Source organism: Anopheles cruzii, chromosome 3 (genome assembly GCF_943734635.1).
Source record: "Anopheles cruzii chromosome 3, idAnoCruzAS_RS32_06, whole genome shotgun sequence".
NCBI classification, from domain to species: Eukaryota; Metazoa; Arthropoda; class Insecta; order Diptera; family Culicidae; genus Anopheles; species Anopheles cruzii.
The window spans coordinates 40,807,632-40,813,101 of record NC_069145.1 but is presented as its reverse complement, the minus strand read 5'-3'; positions in this window follow the sequence as shown (position 1 = coordinate 40,813,101).

The following is a 5,470-nucleotide window of genomic DNA, read 5'->3' as shown; positions in this document are numbered from 1 at the left end:
TACGCTTTTTGTATTATTCCCGGTCCTGTGGTTTTTGATTTCATGCTTTATTTCGAACCCGAGACGGATTGGTTGGGCCAAGGTTTGAATGGTAAAATACATCTTCCTTTCCCGGTTTTTGCTTCGCTTCGCCCTTACGTCCCATTCCTTCTCAGCCTGTCCCCCTCGCGTGCATGGGTCATCGTGACGCTTGAAATTTTCCTTTGTTTGTTCCCTTTTGCATTCAAAATCAAGTAAAAATAATAATGAAAAAAACCCCAAATAAAATTCATTCACCATGGCTTGTGCAACTAACTGCAATGGAGGAAATGCAATCCAAACGCTTCAGATTGCATTGGGCACAGTGGTGTTTGGCGGGTGCTGGGTTTGTTTTTCGACCGATTTCAACCGTAGCTTGACGATTTAGAGGACATTGACCCGATAGTGTTGTTTTCTCACCGCCGTTGTTTGCAACTTTTTTTTCTGTTTGCTCACAGTACGTCCCAATCCTGGCCCGTGGCCACAAGACGGGCGGTTATAAGTGTGAAAGTCTGCAGGAATTCTAGTATCCTCACGGAGGTTTGATCACCTATTACGACGGCCAGCTGGTGGGGGCGACACGCTCGCGTTAGAGTTGCGTTATGAGACGCTCGAGTGTCGTGTGGTTGCAGTCTGAAGTCCTGGCGTGGAACAGTCTGATGCAGAAGATTGCGCAAAAGCTTGAGGCATATCTAACACAACAGATTATACCCATCACAAGAAAGCGCTAGGATCGGAATCTTCACCGAATGGATTGCCGCGAAGGGGTACAAAAAAAAGTAACCTCAAGAATAAACACGAACTTATGGCTAACCGTGAAAATAGCTGCAGGGTCTAGTTAAAGGCGATCGGCGGTCGTTCGTCTTTTCCGGTGAAAGCTGTGAGGGCCTTCGCCGTGTTATAGAGTTATTTTTTGTCTAGTTTACCGTGGAAGATAACACAGTATGGGTGAAAAGGGGTTTGAACGGGCGCAGTTGCGCCCCATGTAAAGCCTTTTTACACTGCTGACTGATCTATCAGCTGCTAGCGCTGCATAGCCAACAACGCTGCGGTTGCCAGCGAAAAACAGATTCATTTTGTCCTCTTAATTTACCTCTACCTAGAAAGGGGAGTTGTGTAATCGGTACTATCCGTGAGCACTGCACGTTTGCTGGTGACCGAACACAAAATGTAAGATGCTTCGAGCGAATTTCTTCTCAGTTTTCTTCTTGGCCTCAATTGCTATCTCGAAACCATTCACTAGGAGCAGTTCGTCCTGTTGCCGCTCCCTCCGTCCTTCGGCAGAGTCAGCGGTAGTCCGTCTGTGCTGAGGTGCGCTGGATAGCGTTTTTAAAGGGATGAACGAGCGAAAAGGTTCACATTATAATATTTTAATAACAAAAACATTAATATACAGCAATGCCGAGCGAGACAAGATAATGCTGTCGATGACGCTCCTACCGCTGCGAAGTGCCGGGGATAGCACATTTTATCCACACTGCGAAGGGAGGATAATTCAATGGGGTGAATATGCAGTGCAGAAGCTGAGATCTGCATGCCGCTGCCGAAGGGAAAGGATTCGTCTTCGCTACGGACCCTTGCTGTTTGGTTGCTTCCGAGTTTTATGGTCATCTTACTTGGGCGAGTAAATGAAACGGTACAGTTCTTTAAAGAGAGACGAGCCAGCGGCTCCGTAGGAAGGAAGAGAGATAACTGGCAGCTTTTCGAAACTTTCATTTTATTCAAAAAATTCATCGCGAGAACGTAGAACACTGATGAAAGATGCGCTCCATTAGGATGGTCACTTTTTGCTTCCTCAGACTTTTGGTGTGTGTCCCGGGGAACACCCTTCGCACGGTGAAATAGTTTCCTGTCGATGTGTTACCGGGAAGCGAAGCGTGAAAATCTGCATCGGTGAAGAATCTGGGCGGAGCAGCAACTCGACAGACAGCCAAAGGAGGTCTCCGGTGACCTGTTTCCGTTTTCCTGCGCACGGGCAGGACTGACCACAGCGCACGGCATCGGGTAGCGGCGTGATGAGCAGGAATACGCAGAATTTCCCACAACTCACCATGGCGCATCGTTTGAAGCCGAGGGACGCGAGGATGAAGCGGATTTGCCCAGTGGCCGCTCGCCCTTGGCGTAGGGATCTAAACTGTAAGCCAGAAAACGTACGTTATATGGCAGAAATAATAATAATAAAAAAAACTTATCACTAAGAACCAGCAGAGCGTTTATTTGTGCCCTCGTCGCGGTATGCAGCCGCGCAGAGGCCAACGAGCCATTAAAAGCGGACACGGAGATGCTGATATTTGTTTTAGCTGTCTCGGTATTTGCCCTTGTTCTTTTCTCAACCACCAAGTCTGGTCAAGGAGCAGCGGAGCGTTCGTCGCAGGGAGTGGCGCACCGGATGAGAGCGCATAAAGGATAGGAATTTGAGCCGCAAAGCATTGATCATTTAGCTGCACACGCAAGCACGTTGGCGTTTCGTTTCTTTGGTGCCTCTTCAGACCTTATCCAACCGTTCCTTCACGGCAGCCTATGGGATGGCAACAGCGAAACGGAGCATAGAGATCAACACTGTAAAGCTTCTAGGGAGTAGTAATGAAGTAAGATGGACGCGAAATCTTGAACGACTGGCGACGCTGATTAATCAATGTCGCTGTATTTCACAAATGTTGAGTTCAACATCATTGCCAGATCAAAGCAGATGTTATGTTTGTGCTGCACGTCTAATTCGGTATTGATACCCGTTACCGCTCTAACCTTCAACACAGGACGAAAGGGTTTTTTTGGACCTTTTCGCTTGTGGCATCCCAGAAGTAGGTTTCCCTTTTCTCCAACGAATTAATTGATTTCGCTAGTAACGTGACGAAGTATTGTGCGAAGTGTGCGGAACAGTTCTTGCACATTAAAGGCAAGTCCCACAGGTTACGGTTTCTTGGAGGGTAGCGTCACGTCTTTTTTGCTTTCATATATCACCTCATGTGTAGGGCAGATGCGCAGGTTTCGTCAACTTACTCCAGTGTTAGAGAGATTAGAAACCTCCATTTAAAACCAGTTAACCTTAAACCTACCGCAGGTCGAAAGTTCGAAGGTAAGGGCCCTTTTAGTTCCTGGGTGTAAGTAACACAACAGGACGTTTATAATTGCTTTGGGTTAAACTGACACCGTGGAGTACAAGTGTATGCGCTTGGAAAGTCTCTAAAAAACATATCCCAAAACAAGTTTTACCTTCATTCAGGGGTTGAAAAAAACCCTTCACATGACCCATTCATCAACTCTAGGGGTACCCTTTCGATTGCTGTGGTCGGAAGATTCGTCTCCTTCGTACACCAACTTCGTCGGACGGAAGTAATCCACAAATGCCGTCTTGTTTATTTTTTTGCGAGCGTTCCATGTGACTAGTACGGATCATGACTGCCGTGGGTCAGTCAGTTTCGGACCCAGCAGCAGCAGTCCGCGGGGAAAGGCCAGAGCCTCTCATCTTTCACGATTTCTCGTTTGCGTCGGACGCTCTGGTGCTGAAAAGGCCGACCGACTGTGCATATTGTCCGGCCGACAAATAGCGATGGCCAGCGAATGGTAGCGGACTGGACTGGTAGGTTCGGTTGTTCACTAACAATAAAGCAAAAAAGCATTTTCTCATGCAACAACACGGAGCAAACGGTGACGTTCAGCCGTGGCAGTCGCAAAAGAGCCATAAATCAAACGTAAAGTTGCGAAAAAATTCTCCTGCAAAGGAAGTCGCACCAAAAATGAGCGGTAGAGCAGTACAGGAACACACCACGGGCAAGAGTTACCAGCCGATGAAGCGCACAGCAGTGGTGACAAACAGAGAACGAAATATCAGGATACGCCGTGAACAGGATCTTCGCGGAGAGAAGCGCAAGGACAAAACAGAGTGCCATTGCGTTCGGGAACGAAAGAAAGCGGTGGCCATAAAACAGCGAAAGACGGAAAAGAGACAAAAGAAAACAAGGACAAGAAAAATTTATTCATTTCCTATTTGTATTAAGTCTTATGCGATTGAACAAATGATCGTCAGGACGATGATGGTGATGGTGATGATGATGATTTGCCGTCTAGCCGATCATGCCAAGGCACGGACCAGCTGGACCTATCGGGGCCCGTAGGCACGATAGGACAAGGGATTGGGGCGCAAGGTGGGTGCGTAACGAAAAGGGGGAATCTGCAGAGAAGAACTGGAACCGTGCAAAAGGATACGCGTTTCGGAAGATAGTGAGGTGTCATCTTCCTCTGCTGGCTTGATTACCAGCCCCTTCGCCCAGTCGATCCGTGCGATTCGATGGTCAAATTACGAAGTGCTGAGTGGCGGAATGTGCGTACGATGTCATGCAGCTCAGGGAGGTGGCGCACGGAAAGTCCTCTAGGATGGCACATCCCAGAGGACTGCAGGGGCAGCATTTAAATTTCAATAATAAGACAGTGAAAGGATGTAATTGTTGCTGGTCGAACACGATTTGCATTTCGACGTCTGGATTTCGATCCTTGCTGCGTTCATGCGTTGTACTTTCGGTGTTGTTGAGTTAGTTTGTTGAGTTGTTAAGTTAAGATGAATCCTGCGCCTTTGTTAGACATTATGAAACCAAATTAAAGCATCATAGTGGTTCAGGTGTGGTTTACAAGAAAGTATTTTTTTCTTTAGGATCTCTTGTACTGTTGCATAACTTTATTTATTCCTTTATTAAATATTAACGATAACCTTGTAGCAAAACATTTCAAGTTGAAATATCTTAAAACGTAAATTTAACTAATTACTCAGTATGTACACAAATTATGCTACCTTATGTCGAACAAAATATTGTTAAACCCGATGATAATGATCCCAAGTACATTGCTGAAGTGGTCAACCCGTGATTTGAAAATGATCAAAGGATCGATGGGTCGCTTTTGAATCTTGAATTGATCGACCGAAAGATCAAGAATCGAAAAGGTGGGACAAATAAAATAGTCGTAGCCTTCATTGACAACCTAGTATGTTCTTCAAAGAAGCAAATCTGATTTGAAGAAGGTGATTCAGTGCGTTATAATGTAAAACACACATAATTTGGTGAACAATATGAACAGTTCCAAGTGTTCAGTAGAGTAGAAAAATTAGAAAAAAGAATTGAAGAACTGTTGGTATTCCGTTTTCTTTGCATGTTTTGATTGAATTCAAAATTTGATGTTTAATACACGCGTTCAAGTATATTAAATAACGAATCCAAAACTTTTGTCACATACTGTAACTGAAAATTTCAAACTGAGTGGCTGCGACCAATTGCGCAATGGCTGCATACGTAACTGTTTGTGACAGCTGTCAAAGGTAAAAAATTCGGATTTTATTTTTATTTTTTCTATTATTATTTTTCTGCGAATTTTGTTCTGAGGCTGCGATTTTTCTTCTGAGGCTGCGATTTTTGTTCTGAGGCTGCGATTTTTTTTACTGAAGCTGCGAATTTTGTTCTGA